General features: G+C 33.3%; 1 long non-coding RNA gene across 2 annotated transcripts; it reads left to right on the top strand.

The window, feature by feature from the left end:
• Positions 1 to 230: 230 nt before the first annotated feature.
• Positions 231 to 5953, top strand: LOC132902563 (uncharacterized). Of its 2 annotated transcripts, none has more exons than XR_009657181.1 (3): positions 231 to 755; positions 2871 to 3807; positions 4099 to 5953. It is a non-coding gene; the product is annotated as an uncharacterized LOC132902563 (long non-coding RNA). The 2 variants fall into 2 exon arrangements; XR_009657182.1 differs by having other exon boundaries at positions 231 to 3069; positions 3701 to 3807.
• The last annotated feature ends 12055 nt before the right edge of the window (positions 5954 to 18008 follow it).

Here is an 18008-nt window from a genome sequence, read left to right as displayed (position 1 = left end):
CAGGTAGGATAGGAAGAACTATTTAAGATTCATTCTAACTAAATTTTCCCGAAATGTCCATTTTTCCCTTCTTTTTTAGTTTCTTAGTTCAAGCAAGGAAAACTCCTTGCATGAGAAATGTATATCTATAACTACAAGAAATGTCACTGTCACCGACACCGATTCAGACATAAAATGTCACTGTCAACTCGGTAGATTAAGCACGGCTCTATCGGATTACCCGGCAGGCAGCGTTGCCAGACCGTACCAAAAAGTACGGTTTTCCGTACTATTCATCACACAACCGTACCACTATCGTACCTCAGTGCAGACCGTACCTTTTTCGTACCTTTTCCATATTAGTAGTTTATTTTTCACTACAACCTACAAAGGGTAAAAAACAATAAAAAATCGCCTTTTTATGTTTTGCTCAACATTCTGAATTTGTGTTCAAAAAACTTTTTTCTTCCAAACAAATAAGACTTAGCTGTTTGGATTACATTCATTGCCTTTCTTATTAAGAAACGATGAACTTAAAAAAAAAACAAAATATAGTCTGCGGTCTGCAGGACTCAAAGAATTGGCGGGATTATCACCAAATGTCAAATAGTCAATCTGAAACCGAGATCGAACTAAATATTTAAAGATAACTTATTTTCACAAGTATGATTAGAATTTGGTTTTAATATAAAGTACTGTGTTCTGTTGTTCGGATAATCACATAACTGATTGAGAAAACAATACGAATCTCGAGACGGAAGAAACATTAAGTCAAGGTAAGTTGATGTTGATGATGGTTTGCATTTTTCATGCATGATTTTTGTTTGCATGGCAAGAAGGCAAAGTTGTGTGACTAAATGACAATGCTATTTCTTTTCTTATCACCACAGCCAAGGTGTGGTTTATTGCCTTTCATTCATTCTTATTAAATAGATACTGACAAACAACTTAAAATTTTGCAAACTATCTGTTCCGATCTGATGGTCAAGGGTAGAACTATATTTAATCGCCTTGGACGTTTGATATAATAAATTATTTATAGGTTGACCAGAAATATTGCAGACCTGTCAACGAGGGCGCTAATTATGCATTTTACACAATAACATTATACCCTAAACAGGATTGATAACTGATAGATACCTATCGAAAAAACGACCCGAGCGAGATAGGTAGTACGGGGGCCGGCTGTCCCTTTTTAATAGGGCGACTTCATAGTCGCGATAGAGGCGATTTGGCTATGTGAGACAAATTAGAATTTGCTAAGATTATTTAACTTTGTAAATTTGGAATTGTTTTTATATAACATATGCTATAAAAAACATTAAATGCTAAAAAGATGCTAAATCATCCGACGCCATGACATGATATGATTTTCAGGGTTACCATAAAAAATAAAAAAGCGAAATATAAATTTATATTTTCTTTTTGATTTAAAAATACATGCAAAGAAATTAATGTGATTGTTATTTGTTGACTTAACAATTGTTAAAATACCATAAAAATATAAGTGTTTCAATGAAATTTTTGAGTAGCCAAAACTGTTGATTAAAATAGTGTTCATTTTCGTAAATATATATTTTATATCAGTCCTTTTTTAGCAAAGCAACACCAAATAGGTATGTCATATTGAGTAAACTGTCAAATTGTCAAATATAATCAGACTTATTTTAGAAGATGTAAGAACAAGCAAGACCATAGAGCAACACTGATTACTGAATATTGTCGGGTTATGGTAACATTTTTTTTAGCCTTGTTGCCAGTTATTTTTTTTTGTTGCTTTTTTTATCCGCAGTGTGGCAAAGTCTGCTATATTTCTGGTCGACATATAAAATTAATAATCACCACTAGCGTCAAAATGAAACAGATAAGTTTGATGCTAAAAATCCTGTTTTTTTAATGTTTTGTTGGGGTTGCCATCTTGTGAATTAACAACCGAATTCAGAAAATTCCGGAGTATTTACGTATATCACATAAATTCATTTAAGTAATTGGCTATTTGATAGTTGTAACGATGAAACATCAAATATGTTAAATATGATACTTGAGATAGCTTGTAACCAAAGAATAATGGCACAATAGATATCGCTTTATAAGAAATTTTAAATATTTTATTTTCGCAAAATAGATTTGTCTTTTTTATCTGTGGATATATTGTGATACGTCACATACATCTCACAGAAAATGTCAAGCAAAACGTCACCTGTCAGTTTCAAACAGCGTTCACTGATTGGCGAGAAATTGTAATGTGACGTGACCGGCTGTTTTCGCGCGAATTTAAAGTAATGAATATTTTTTTGTAAATATTTTTCCGAAGGCTGGCACCTAGCCAATTGTATGAATGCATGTGATTCTAATATTTGATATTCAATAATACGAAATTATACTTTGTTTCAATATTTTTGTTTCATAACTTTCTTTTCTACCTATACTTACCTACATTTTTAATAAGAAAATTATTAATATTGTGAACGTATATACTCTGTAAACGGTCAAAGTAAAAGTTTGCGGAATGCACAGAACACAATGAATCAGATAGAAATGAAGACAATTGATACAGACAGAATGAAACATATCCAAACTATTGAAGCTTCAAGCATGTATTAGCAAGTTATTTATTTATAAACTCGTGGTAAGTTAAATTATTATTTTACGAGCATTTTTCAACATTTCAGCAAAACCATACGGGTCAGGATACTTCTGCAAGAACTAGATAATAAAGTAGAATATTATTACCGATTGCCAATATCGAACAAATTCATTTGTAAATCAATTATATTATATCGCTTTTTTCTAACCTATGATCGCAGACAGCCAACTCGAAGGAAAAAAATCTAGTTTTTGCAGAATCCCGACCCAACCGTACCTTGAAGTTGAAAACCGTACTTTTTCAGAAAGTCAACAGTCCTTTTTTGGGAAATCATACTGGCAACACTGCCGGCAGGCTTGGCTATTTCGTTGTTTTGTTTTTGTTTTATGTTACTTATCAGGATTTTCATGTTACTTTCTAATTATTAAATGATTATCTGCCAGTCTTATCTAAGAACACAATTGACTTTTGAATTGATTTACATTCTATTGTGCTGGTAAAAGGTACCATTTTTATCTCCGACACAGATCACTAGTACCGTGTGGTTCCCGGCACCAATAAAAAAAACAATAGGACCACACCATCTCGATCCCATGGATGTTGTAAAAGGCGACTATGGCCTTTGAAACTTGGGATTATTCTGTTAGGCACTATTTGAACCTCAATTCTATCATTAAGTCAAATAGCTTAATGTGGCCTATCAGTCTTTTCAAGACTGTTGGCTCTGTCTACCCCGCAAAGGATATAGACGTGATTATATGTATGTACAAATCACTTAGATTCGGTAGCAGACTTACTTCTATAACTTTTATAGATGGTGATAAAATGGTCTTACAAAAACAGTTTGCTCGGTTTTGTTGAACAGTACCCAGATCTCATAAAAGATGGGAAGAACTACACAATGGAAGGTCGCATTGAAGCCCACCGTCTATGGTGCAAAAATTGAAAACACATGTCAGTCCACACTGCCCTTAGAAATCTTGATGTAATTCATGTTCTCTAAGTTGTGATTTATATGCTCACACATATATTATTCACACACTTATCCTTCACGGACTCACTCACTCACATTTAGTGATCAATCTTTAAAATGTTACTGTTGTTATTATGTATATTTAATATATGTCAAGTTAGTCACAATTCAGATGCAGTGTTGTATAGGTGCACCTGAAGAAAAATGTAACCACTAAGCTTGCATGAAGAGAGTAATAAATGTAATTAAACTAAAGGAGACTATTAAGGTATGTATAAATAACCACTCCAGTGATAATTTCATATAAAAATTCAACAAGTGTATGATATTGTGTAGCTGCGATTTTGTTATTTTATTGGTTTCAGTATTTTAATGATTATGAACATAAGGTGAAACAATAGAGTTTTGCTCTTTTATGTCATGAATTAAAGAAATAATTTTAAAGTACCTAAGTCCAAGTACTTTACACAATTTATTATGGCCAATTGGTTATTATATATCAGTGTACTATCTTAAAGTAATCTGGTAAAAACTTAATTTCCTTATTTTTGCTTTTTAGTTGGGAGACAACTTGAGACGCTACAAAATAGATTAAAGGACATCTTGGCTTAATCTAGTGACTCTCAAGACTCCAGTGAAGATAGAGGTTCTGTGGTAAGTATTAAAGGTCTAGCAAAAAGGATACTTAATTCTCTTGCCATTAAATAAACTTGGCCTTTGATACTTTTGTTCCAGTTCTTCATTCAAATCTGTAAAATGACACATTTGACCAAACAAATATAACAAAAAATGTTATTACCAATTATAAATTTTTACATTTTATTGTACTTTCTTATTTGAATTGGATGATATCGTTATACCAATTGTAAATTTAAAAATTCCAAGGTCACGTAGAACACGAATCTAGTAGTTTTATTACGAAATAATTCATAAAGACTCCTACAAAATTTACAATAGCAATGATATGTTTCTGCATGTATCACGTGACATAATGTACAGGAGCCTTTTATGCGTTTCCACCAACGATTCTTAAATTAGTGTCACCTAAGCAGCATTTAGGATGTCCCTTACTATAAATTCATATTCACCACTGCTAAAGTGTTACCTAAAAATAAAGAGGAGCCCTTAAATTTGTCCTTAAACTCTGTTTTGAACATAATTTGTAATTTAAAAGATAAAAAGATAAAGTTAATAGTTAAATTTCAGAACAACCACCCTTTCGAATCGTCATTAAACTGGGGGTGCCCCTAACAAGAAACACCTAGCGTAGTGAAAATGAATATAGGTAAGTATCTGATTTTAGATGACCCTTAGTTTATGTAATACTTAGTTTAGGGTGAATTAAGGACTCGTTGGTAGAAACGGGCATAAGTCGCATTTGGGTATCAAAGTTAGTGTAAATCACACAACACACTGCCGATTAGATTTTGTTCAGGTTGTGATAGTTGGTAGAACAGTAAGTACAACTTAGCCAACAGTCCTGAAAAAACTATAATAGGCAACTGTCAGCTGTTTGGCGAAAGGTTGCTAGCCTATCGCCTGAAAGAATAGTTGCAAGTTTATAAAATATAAAGACATCTCTTAGTCGCCTTTTACGACATCCATAAGAAAATGAAGGAGTGGTCTTATGCTTTTTTTATTCGTGCCACAGGACACGGCACTGTTTCAGAATAAAAAGGTAGTTAAATCAAAAACACTATCTACAAGCAAACTTGTCCGTCATGGCCAAAAATATTTTCGTTAATAGATATTGTAGATCTATTAAAAGTAGACCATGGCTATCATATCCATGGCTAATACACTTAGGATTCTTGTAGGCGATGTGCTAGCAACCTGTCACTATTTGAATCTCAATTCCATTATTAAGCCAAACAGTTGAACGTGGCCGTTCAGTGTGTTTTCGAGACTTGGTTCTATATACCCCACAAAGGATATAGACGTGACTATATGTATGTACGTATTAAGGTAGTATCCTAAGGTCATAGACGCATTTACAACTAGGTACTTACGACTCACAAATACAAACTCACTAATTTAATATGCAAATATAATGAAGTTTATTTAGGTAGGTAGGTAAGTACTTTCCAATGTTTTCGAAAGCCCAAAAACATTGCCAAAAGGAGTATGTAACCGGTCCACTCCTAATATGGAAGTAAGATATGAAGAGCTTCAGGCGTAAATTGCTTGTGTCAGGCGAATTGTAATTAATTTTAGGGTTCACCTCTTTTATTTATCTTCAATTTATCACGATTGCTGTATTTCGTGGAACGCAAACCACAAATGTGGTTGGTAAGTGACTACATTACAGGTACAAACTTAAAAAAATGAAGTACCTACAAGCTTTACCTACTTAATAGGTACCTAGCTACATAAGTATTTACTTGTAAGTATACCTACATATACTATAAATAAATTTCGAAAAAAACAATACTGCGAATTATATAAATAAATTTCGAAAAAACAAAACTGCGTTATTTTTCTTGCATGTTTTAGTGATATTTTTTATAGATAGACTAGCTGTAGCCCGCGACTTAGTACGCGTGGAAGAATCTTTAATGGTTATTCTACGTTGTATGCTACAAAAGGTGTTATTTTTTACATACATACATACATATGATCACGTCTATATCCCTTGCGGGGTAGACAGAGCCAACAGTCTTGAAAAGACTGAATGGCCACGTTCAGCTATTTGGCTTAATGATAGAACCGAGATTCAAATAGTGACAGGTTGCTAGCCCATCGCCTAAAAGAGGAATCCTAAGTTTATAAGCCTATCCCTTAGTCGCCTTTTACGACATCCATGGGAAAGAGATGGAGTGGTCCTATTCTTTTTTGTAATAGTGCCGGGAACCACACGGCACGTTATTTTTTATATTAAGAAACTTTTCAAAGACAACAAATCCATAAGCTTTTGAAGTACAAACTTGTACGTTAAAAACAAAATAGTCTTGAAACATATAACAACGATCCTATTATCTTGTGAAAAATTTGATAGCGCAAAGCGCCATCTTTTCACTGTGATTGATATCTTCAAGCTGAAATTCACGCTACATAAAGTTTCCCCCGCCCGCCGCGTACGGTATTTGTCAGTTCTTCCTCCTGGTTACATCTTCACAACTTCTGGAGAGGAGCCCGAGGTACACCATCTTGGATAAAAAGAGGAAATATTGACATCTTCGTCGTTTCCTTTTTCCACTCTATACGTTGGGTTGCATGGCTGTTATGTACTATACTGCAAACTATAGAAATAAGTCCCTGGTTTTTTATGTAAATAAGATAATAAAACATGTAATTATAGGTATAAGTAAGTATTATTGGCTATTGCCAATAATGACGATTTCTAAATTCAGTTAAATTCAAATTAAAATATCACTAGGCTGGTTACAGACAGGAGGTACAACAGATCTGTCCATGACTAAGTACATCCCGTAAATATACCAAGTCAAGCTGATAAGTAAGTATTTCAAAGTATTGAATCCCAGAAACACTTATTCCACTAAAACTTTTAAGTGTCTTAATTTGATTAAAAAAGTTAATCCCGCAATCACACGCTTGAACTGCAGACAATAGGCACATTAATGTCACCATATCGGGTGATTAAGAATGTTTTTAGTAAAAAAAAACAGTCCAAAAAAGCATAATGTGTGTCCGAAAATGGCAGTCACGTACGTATTGTTGCCGCCAAAATAACACAGATGAAATCTGTATGGTGTAACTGTCTGGCGCCGCCAATGTACTCAAACACCACATAAAATAGGAACTTTAAAAACTTAGATATGAAATCAAGTTCGTACCTATATGGGTAGGTACTATATCAGGATCTTAAAGCTTTGTGCTAAATATTTATTTAAACCACCAAAAATTTGTCTGATAAAATTTTTTAACTACTAAGGTAGGTAGATATAAACATCTTAAACTACTAAGGTAGGTAGATATAAACATCTTAAATCTTTTATAGTTTGTGGTACTAACTTACGAATAAGTAGACGATTCGACAGTTCTTTGAAACTACTTAAACGGTGCGGACGTTTGCTTCGGTATCATTGGAATCGCGATTACCACATTGACATCATACTAACAAGACTTTATTATTTAATTTATTATTCAATTATGTAATAAACAATAAATTAAATGTAACGTTGAACGTTTAGCATGACCTATAAGCAATTATCAAAAATCTTTCCTCTTCATTAGTGTAGAATTTGTACTCAAGTCGCTAGTATTTGAGGTCGCAAGAGGCTCCGCTGTATCAGGTCGCGTGATTCATACGACTGAGGTCAGGATTTCCAGTTCAGGAGAATGATCGCTATAGATTTTAGGTAGGTATTCACAGCAAAAAGTACATACCGTTAAGCTCTCAATCAGTTTGTTAATTAGATAGTTTGCTGCCCTGCAGTTTAGCTAACCTACACAGTTATTAAGGGGCTAGGCCCAAAAAGCGACAAAATATGTATGTTAACTTTTGTGCTGATCTATTAGGAGTATTACCAACATGTATCTTTTTCATTCCATTTATATTTAAAAACAACATAAATACCTACATCCAATACAAACATATAAATACCTTGTTGGTATTGCTTGCATTGCATCCACTTTTACTTAGAAACGCCAATTTAGAGACAGAGCCAAAAGTAATACTTATATTTTTAATGGATACAGACTGGAATAAGTACAACACGATAGGTACTTTAAGAATAGGTAACTAAATAATGTGAACGTAATTTATGAATTCTTGGAATAGTCTTGGCGCCAGAATCTAGTAGAATTACACATAAAAATGTTAAGATTGTGTAGGACGTAGGGTAGAGCCACCAAAGAGTACGCACTTTTTAAACTTTTATTTCTAGAAAAATCAACTTTGATCATACACTTTGTACTTATTATTTATTTAAAACTTTGGTTAATTAGGAACATTCTTTGAAATCTTATTCTTGAGTAATATCATTAAAAAATACTTAAAAACGCTTAAACTTAGAACTCCTACCATGCGTACTCTTAGGGTAGTGCTTCGCAAAGAGTACGCGCTGGGTACCTTTCATAGAAGGTAAGAGTACGCATGAAAGCAGAATGAGATCATCAGCTCTAGCAGTCATCACACGTGAAGGATCCAAACCCGACATAGTCTGTGCACTCATCATGCCACCAGGCTTCATATTTATTACATTGTGAAAATGAAATCTATAATTGAACCAACGATTAGGTATTCGATTAGTTCAGTCTTTGGGTTGTCACAACTAAGGAATTTAATTTTTCCATCGACATGCATATTTTCAATAATCGTGATGGATTAATAAAATAAATAATGACCTACAAATATTATAAAAATGTTTAATTATATGGTCACACGGTACTTGTAACTCAAGAGTATCAATGAAGGTACACAACTTCAACCTTATTCTATATGTATCATAATATATTAACAATATATTTTATGACAGTCAGTCAAAATTCAATCGATACTCTAAGATGAGGGCTTTTTAAAGAAACTGAAGACAGAGAAAAAATAAAACACCTGAACATTTGTCGCAGAATTCACTTTTTAATTAAAGTAATTCGATCTTTAAATAAGATCTCACGATGAAACGGAAGACTTTCTGTGTCGCCTACATTTTAACAATGAATTATTTGATTGGAGTCAACCATTGCTACCACAATTATCTCATTGACGGTATGTTCCGTTTTATTTGTTGATTGTTTTCTAAACTTTCCGTTCCTTAGCAGAATAGTCCAGCTTACCGATAAGAAATAAAACATCCTTAGTGTAAGGCGGTTATGTAGGTATTAGAATGCATCAAAAAAGTGTATGAATCAAACATACAATTAACCGAAGAAAATATGATAAATTGCCAATAGCGTACGTTCTTAACGTCAGCTCGCCAAGTTTTTGCTGAATTTTTTGAATTACACTGTACTTCGATGTGTCTGTTTTTGCTGAAAATTGTACCTTATGACTTGGGCCATAAAGGTGCATGGAGATTTTCCTACCTGATTTATCACGATGCCGTCCGTGAACTAATGTCCAATTAGCGCAAACACTAGGCTTTTCTTCAATGAACAGAGATTTTCTATTAGTTACAAGTACTTTTATTTTTTGTTCCTTACAGGTTTTGCGACTAATGAATTGATGAATGAAACTTGTTGGCTACTGTACTATAAATCTATTTTTTAACCCCGACCAAATATCCGCATTTGTCTACTCGCGATTTACCTACCGATTTTCCCGCGGTTTATAATAATTTGATAGATCAATACAAAGAGATATAAGAATACTTAGGTAATCTAGGTTCGTACCTAAGTAAAATGTGTTATTTGTATCGAGCATTTACTTTGTATAAGTAAATAAATAAACCAAACTAATTAAATTAATAGCAGCATTAAGTTTAAAAAGGTGTTAAATGGTAATAAAATGTCCAACAAGTGACCATGTGATTAGAATCTACGGTCTTTTATGAGCAAATAATTCAATTAATTTGTTTGTTGTTGTCCTATAAAATTTTATTTGCATTTCGGTAACACACACTATATCCTTACATGTATAGGTAATTAGCGTCATATCACCTTCGCGAATATACCTATGTAATCGAGTCCATTCTTCAAATATATGTACGTACACAAACCCCTTTTAAAAAATTTATTCTGCTTATCTATTTTAGGTCCTATTTCCTTGCGTTATGATTCAAAGTTATAAAACACAGTTGTTTTGATCGTTAGTATTAATGTACGCAGTTTCTTAGCTAAGACAGGGTCCAGTATATATTACATAGTTTTGTTTTACGCTCCAAAGTTTTTGTTTACATTCTTATGCGGTACACAATAAGGGTTTTAATCGCTTAACTTTAAGTTTTTTAAATGAATCTTGTCGAAGGTAGGTTTCATCCTTTATATGGGAAACCTGCATCATTCACATGCGTTCTGGAGGGCGATAAAGTTAGGAGTTAGGGCTCAATAGTTACGTGGCTAAACGCAATCTATGATCGATGATAGCCTTGCCTTGGTGACAGGTTTATTTTGATAAAACACTGACCTACATTTTTTATACTTGTTGCAGTAAACATTTAGTAATAACTTATGCAGCATCTATGATTTTTTTTAAACCGGCCCCGGTTTAAACACACACTTGATTATGATAACATTATGATAACTTGATTATAATTGTACCGCATTTATAGCAAATAAAGTATTTGTATAACAAATTTGATATTACCTTCCTCTTCCTGTGTTTGAGAAATGGATACAAATGGAAAAAAAGGAAAATTGCAAAGAAAAGTCATAAATACTAGGTACATTTAATAATAGTTACTTGACTGTGCTTTTTTTCTTTTCATTTTATTCTTCAGACGTAGCTAGGTATGAAGACCGAAGATGAAGATTTCTGTAATCAAAACTCCAAAACAATATATGCTTTGATCATTGCCTGTATTTATTTTTAATGAGCACATTGCTATCACCAGTAGGTGTAGTGCGCTCCGTCCATGAAGAATTAAAATATTTCAACGCCCTATTAATGAGCATGTCGGTCGCGCTCCTGTAAGCATAACCGAGATTGTCTAGTCATTTTTTATTTAATGGCAAGGAACATCACCGAAGGAAATCAAATATATAAAACACACATATATCATCGCGCAACCAAAAAGCCATACCTTTCCTCCGACGGTTATGAAGAGTTACCTGAAATTCTTTTTGAGCCGCGAGCGTACTCTTCCTAGTAAATTCGTACAAAAGCAAAGCGTATAATTAGGTATACCTACGTAAGAACTCAAATTTATTATAAACTAGCTGAATTGTTTATGGTCGCAGATAGGTACTGTTCAGAGTGTAACGTAAACCAATAAATGTGGAGATTGCTGTAATTTTTTACTACTATGTCATATGTTTATTCTTTAATCCTACATTTGAAGTAAGTATTAAACTACGAATTAAATTTATGCACAAACAAGCTGTGCCCGCAACTACGTCCGCGTGGAACAGTTATTTTGGGCATCATTGAAGCCCTCAAGGATGAATAATTTTCCCCGTTAATTTCACATTTTCCATTATTTCTTTGCTCCTTATAGCAGCGTGATGTTATATAGCCTAAAGCCGTCCTCGATAAATTGAAAAATTTCTTTTGCGTTGACTTCGAGAGAATTCGAACAAAAAATGACGAAGTTCCATACAAACTTGCACTCCCTATTTCATCCCCTTGGGATAGACTTTCAGGATAAAAATAGCCTATATTCTAATCCAGGTTAGTAACTATACCTATCTGTGCCGAATTTCGTTCAGATCCGTTCGGTAAACTTTGCGTGATGCGCGTACAAACATACAGACAGACAGACGGACAGACAGACAGACAAAAACTCTAAAAAAATTGTTTTGGCTTCTATTGACCCTAAAAGACACCTTATAATTTTTTTTCTTAAATATCTTTAATGTATAGACAAAGTTCAGTTACAGTTTTATTATATGTATGGATTATTAAACCTTTTTTTACAAAAGGGTTCTTTTCAGCAAGAAACGTGGGCCAATAATGATTTCCACCGGTCGTGAAAATTTTGGGAAATAATCTAGTTTTTCGCTTACACAAACTACTTATATTTCATCCTAATTTCAGCTATGCTGGTCTAGTAGCGAAAAAAAATAGTGTATGGACTAGTTCGTTTTCGTACAGGACATTTTAAAAGTCAATCAAGGAAAAAGCTTAAGCTTGGAATTCTTCTTTTTTCTAGCAACTGTCATCTAAATCTCAACCAGATTTTTGAGACCACCAACCCTAATGGGGACTTAAATGTACCTACGTATGTTATAAAGAAACGTAATAAAGAGTTCTTGATCTACTTATCCTGCCCTGTATTCCTCCTACCTTTGCGAACTGAATATAACTGCATATGACATCAGCATTGTTATCAATGTCCTACGTAACCCCGAGGTTAATGCATGTATGTTTCTCTTGCAGTTAGATTCTAATCTGATGAATTATATGTCCCCATAGACATATTGATAGGTGGGCACAAGTGACAAGTACATTTCATATTATGTAGATAATGTATCTATTTATGTACTAGAATTTGCCCGCGCTCCACCCATAGTATGAAAATCCCGGGAAATTCTTTCTTCGTGCACACATATACCACGTTATGAATAGCATGCCTAATTTCAATTCTATAGAACCAGGGGTCTTTGGTCTGTGGTTATTAGAAGTACACCATTAAATGATTTATCGTTATTATCGCGGGACGGGAATAGCCGATTATGCCTGAAATAAAAAGTAATTTAATTAATTAAATTAGATAAATAATGATAGTTAAAAACAATAACAGACAGACCTAGAAGTATATACCAAGTAGTATAGGACGATTACTGCGAGTTTAATAAGACAAACTGTTAAAGCTTACAAACATAGGCCATAAAAATAAACCCAAGCAAATCCAAGTTGCATAAATAAATGACTTTATTATGATTAAAACTGAATCAACTCATAAAATGACACAATATCAAAATCCTCAGCACAGAAACGCCATATACGGCGCGGGCGCACCGGCTACCGTGTCAAGTCAGTCGTGACCACATCACTTGAGTCATGACTCCATCTCGCTAGCGCACTGTGGTACGAAATACGGATTAAGTTGGACAATATTATATTAAACTGTAATACAGCCTTAGATTTGCAGCTAAATATAGGTTATGAAATCATTTTAAAAAGCATTAATAAATAATCAGTAGGTGGTAAGGCATCAGAACAATCGGCATTCAATTGAAAATAGTATGTTTACAGAATCTTAGACACAGGGTGTTAATTAGCTATTATACTTACTATTAGCAAAAAATAAAGTGCACAAATTTGTACTAAAATAATTAAACGTAAATATCTTGGGACTATCCGTTTGGCTTTTGTTAAAAATATATTGTAGTAACTTCCTATATGTTTGCAAGTTACCATTATTTTGTCTAGAAGAGCCCGTCTTTAAAACCATAGTGCAGTCTCCAATTTTATTTATCTACTGTCCGATTGTAGTAATATCTATAAATGGCTTGGAGTGTAATCTTTGTATTAGCGTTAAGGGATCAAGATGGCTGTTATAAGATTATAAGTAAGGTGGTAAGTGCTCATAATGTGTAAATGCATGATAGGTAGTATTTTAAAGGTCTAGGCAATTTCGTGTGCTTTGCGTTAGAGTAAAATAGAACATCTTTATCTAATTTTGTGTAATATATATGTAGTAGAACTTAAGAGGTAGGTACCTACTATAATTGCATTCAAATTCTAAAAAACTAGTTAGTGTAGACGGTGTAGGTTAAACTAATGCCAAATTCGCATGTAAAATATTTTATTTTCATGCTGTTATTAATGAAGCCAGACTTTAAAGTAAACATTAAAGTTACTCAAAATAAAGTTTAATTTTTATTGTTTTGTCAGTATTAAATAACTATTACGTTATGATAAATTTCATTTTGACTTTTTAATTAACACTCACACGCATTCTTACTTATTCACGTTCAAGACACTGAGTTTCTTTATTAAACTTTGGTTAAGAACCCAATAGAGAGACTGATAGAGAGGGGTCACCAATCTGTGAGCCTGCGCAATAGCTAATGTCTGCCACTCCTAATACGTTTGTCGTATTCAGTCAGGTGGACAAACATCGCAACAAGACAAATATAATTCATCTACATTTTGAACCTCGATGCAAATCTAACTTTATATTGTAATACTTAAAATTCATATTCTTTACATACAATGTATGTCATGTAACTTTGTTATAATAACAGGCCTGAACGATTTGTCGTGTGCAAAAGCTCACGAATCAATAGTGCTCATTGTATTTCTTTATAAACGCTTTCAAAAATGAGCACATGACCATATTCTAGGACATACCCAATGGGTTGTCAATTGGACACGTAGCAATTTTTACTGGAATAGAAACCGCTGAGTTTTGTTGGCGTGGGAATTTCGGTTGAATTGAACATAAAAGCCTAAAGCTTATTGCAAATGTTTTGAAGACCCATATAATGATTACGTTGACTTTAAAATAAACTAAAATGTAGCAACAAAGTGAGTCATTAAAGTTCACTTCGTAATAATATTGTCATTTATATATACTTGCTTGTACCTGCATTAAAACTAACAAACTCTTCCTCTATATTGTCTCTTTTATATATGGGTAGATAAACATTTAAAATATTCTCCATATATTCCAATTTAAAACCTAAAGCTCTAATAAAGTTAAGTCTATTACTTAAGTATGTACGTGTTGATTAATTTACGCACATGAGTAAAGATACCATTAATAAAGGACAAGTCTTGCCATGAGCGCAGTCGTGATTAAAGCCCTAGGCGCCTCCGGCGAACACATCAGATCTAGGTGAGGGTTAGGACATTTTTCTCACACTAGACCTGAAGCTGCGCCCCGCTGACCGCACACCGCTATGGTGACCATGCTTTTCTAATCCATATACTGTCATTATTGTAAACGCGAAAGTATGCGTTTGCTTTTTACAACATCACAGTTAAACCTCTGAACTGGTTTTAATGAAGTTTTGCATTCATTATTATTACGAGGGCGGAGTCGCGGACGAAATTTACTGACAAAATATTTTACTAGTGGGGCCTTTCTTTATCCTGACTGGGCCATTTAAATTTGTAGTGTGAAATATCCAACCCGTTGGGGTCTTTTGCGTTATAAATACTTCCATATTAATATTTTCATGCTATCCATAATTCCATACTAATAATCTAAATAGTTCAAGATTTATATTTTTTGTCTGTACGAATAAACCCAAATATTCAAAAAAAAAAAATGAAAAAAATAGAAATTTTCCTTTTTAATACTTACATAATGTATTTGTTTAATTTTGTTTTATTTTTGTTCCTGAAAATAGTTGGTAAATATTTAAAAAAGTTGGTTATAATTGTAATATTTTTGAGTAAGTATAGCGCAAGCTAATAATCTGTGTGATTTGTCCCGTATATATTTATTTATAATTCCTGATTGATAATGAAAGTGGACACTCTAACATTGCCTGCTGGGATAAACGATAACACTCGACGTAGATAAAATTGTTAGAAATCGTCATTTCTTGAAAACTAAGTAAGTACTGTGACACCACATGGGTTCAGGTATCCTTATCCGCTCCGCAGGCAGAAATTGTTGTGACTTAAGTAAGAAAATCAGAAAATCAGTAGGTTTTCTTGATAACAAAAAAATTATTTGTGTGAAAAGCCGCGACTGTTAGATGCGCCTGCGTTTAGCAAGTTTAGGAATATAAAATGTTAGTTTCTAAAATATAATACATTTACAAAAAATTTGCAATTAGCGGAACTCCTTTTTTTATTTTTTTATTAGATAATTTTTTTTAATAAATTTTGATCGATAGTTTTGTAAACATTGATTGATTCAGCTCATTTACTACTTACTTAAGATATTACCTAGAGCCTACCCTTTTCTAGGTACGACAGTTAAACTAGTTTCGAGATATTTATTTGAGATCTAACTTCATAAAACATGCTATGCATTTGAGTACGTGCGGATATTTTTGTTTTATGTATCAAGTGTTAGTTCCCACGGGTTTTAGATATACATACCTACTATTTTATCTAAGTTCGTTATCTGTTTGATATGTAAGTTAACATTATCAGTTTAGTTTTCATTGTCATTATATCGTCTAAACTGATCGCAATACAATATCCTAATAAAATAAAAATCTAAATTTAGAACGAAAAAGAAATAAAGTAGTGGATGAAGACATGTCAATTATATAAATAACTTTTTAATTGCACTCCGTTATCATAATAACGGTTGCCTAATTTGATTTTGACACTAATACCTATTAAATTTCTTTACATTTTATATCCTGGCCATTATCAGTGGGAGAAAGCCAAGGGTCTTGCATAAATTTCAAGTTTAAAAACGAGTAGGACGTTTCTCCAATAACCACATAGTATGCAAGGCCGCCTGACATCACACTCAAAAAATAATATGAATACAGAAGATTAACATTCAGTTATGTTTGTGACTTAGAACTTGAAATAAACTTCAGAATTTCCTTTTTGGAAAAATGTAAGCATAGTTTTTGCAGCATCTCTGCACCGTGGGCCTTTCCATGTTTTGTGTCGTTAGATTTTTTTTATTTTAATAAAGTTAGGTAGGTACTTATTAATAATATACATTTCGCGTTTGTTTTATGTCTGTAAAATTCCTACCAAAGGTACATACCTAACAAGTCTTTTATTTACAAAAATTTTATGAATGTGGATTCTAGAGGTGCCTTCCTAAGGTACCTTATGTCAAATAAAAATTTAAAACTTAAAGATCACGTGAGAATTAAAGTATATAGCAACATTAATGTTTATTCCCTATAATTTTTAGTTTACGCTACGGAACCACATTTTTGATGATTGTGCAAAACGCGCGGGCGAAGACGTGGGCCGAAGCAAGTTTTATGGCAAAAAGTTCGTGGACCCTTTACTTGTTTTTTGGACAATGCACGCGTGGGTCATTTATTTTGCGTTTATTTTTGGCCTGCCTTATAATACGCAGAATAATGTAAAAGGTCGACTCAGGTGGTCAGTCAGTCCAAAGACCAAGGGTCATGTATGAAATAAAAATTTTTACGAGTTACGTACACTTGTGCAAGAGATGAAGTCTCCCTATAGTCTTCTTAGAAAAGGGTTCCGTTTAAGTTGGTTATAAACTTGGAGCTGAAAGGGGAATATATATAATATTAGGTCCTTACATATGAAAGTTGCGTTTTGGCATAGTCACTTAGTCAGTCATATCACGCATTTTTATAATATTTTATATATTATTATGTACTTACCTAATTACCTTTTAACTTAATTAGTTCACGACTCATTCCTGGAGTGTGACTGTAGCTAATAATAACAAAATTCTAAGTACTGGCTTTCCTGTTTGTGAACCAGATTATTTCTGTTGAAAAATAAAATGCGTGGAATGCAAAAATAGTAATATAAGGGCATGATGCCTTTTAAAATAGGAGTTACTGGTATAATTTAGTAAAATTGTGTGTTCTTTTTTTATTTTGTAATATGTGAACGTGGCCTTTCAGTCTTTTCAAGACTGTTGACCCTGTCCAGCCTGCAAAGAATATAAATATGACTTTATGTGAGTATGAAATAGGTGAATACATATATAATTTATTTAAATGTTACTGGTACAAAGCTGTTAAGTTACAATCTGGCACCAGTTAAAAAGATCAATCTATGGGTTGGATCATTGGATGTGAGTAAGTATACATTTCAAATGCCGACGAGTATAAGAGATTACTATACCAAAGTGATTGACATCTAATCAGCAACAATTGCGGACAAGTTACCAAAATTGTCGCTAAATAAATTATGACGAGATTACAGTAAGATTCGCGGCCGCTTTTAGTTCGTATGTCATGTCATTTAATCACATTCAGTGAACTGTCATGGCGGCCGTATTTGGCGGGAAAGCAATCCGCTTATACCAAAATAGGAACGAGTTG

Source organism: Amyelois transitella, chromosome 15 (assembly GCF_032362555.1).
Source record: "Amyelois transitella isolate CPQ chromosome 15, ilAmyTran1.1, whole genome shotgun sequence".
NCBI lineage: Eukaryota > Metazoa > Arthropoda > Insecta > Lepidoptera > Pyralidae > Amyelois > Amyelois transitella.
This window is presented reverse-complemented; position numbering and strand designations above follow the sequence as displayed.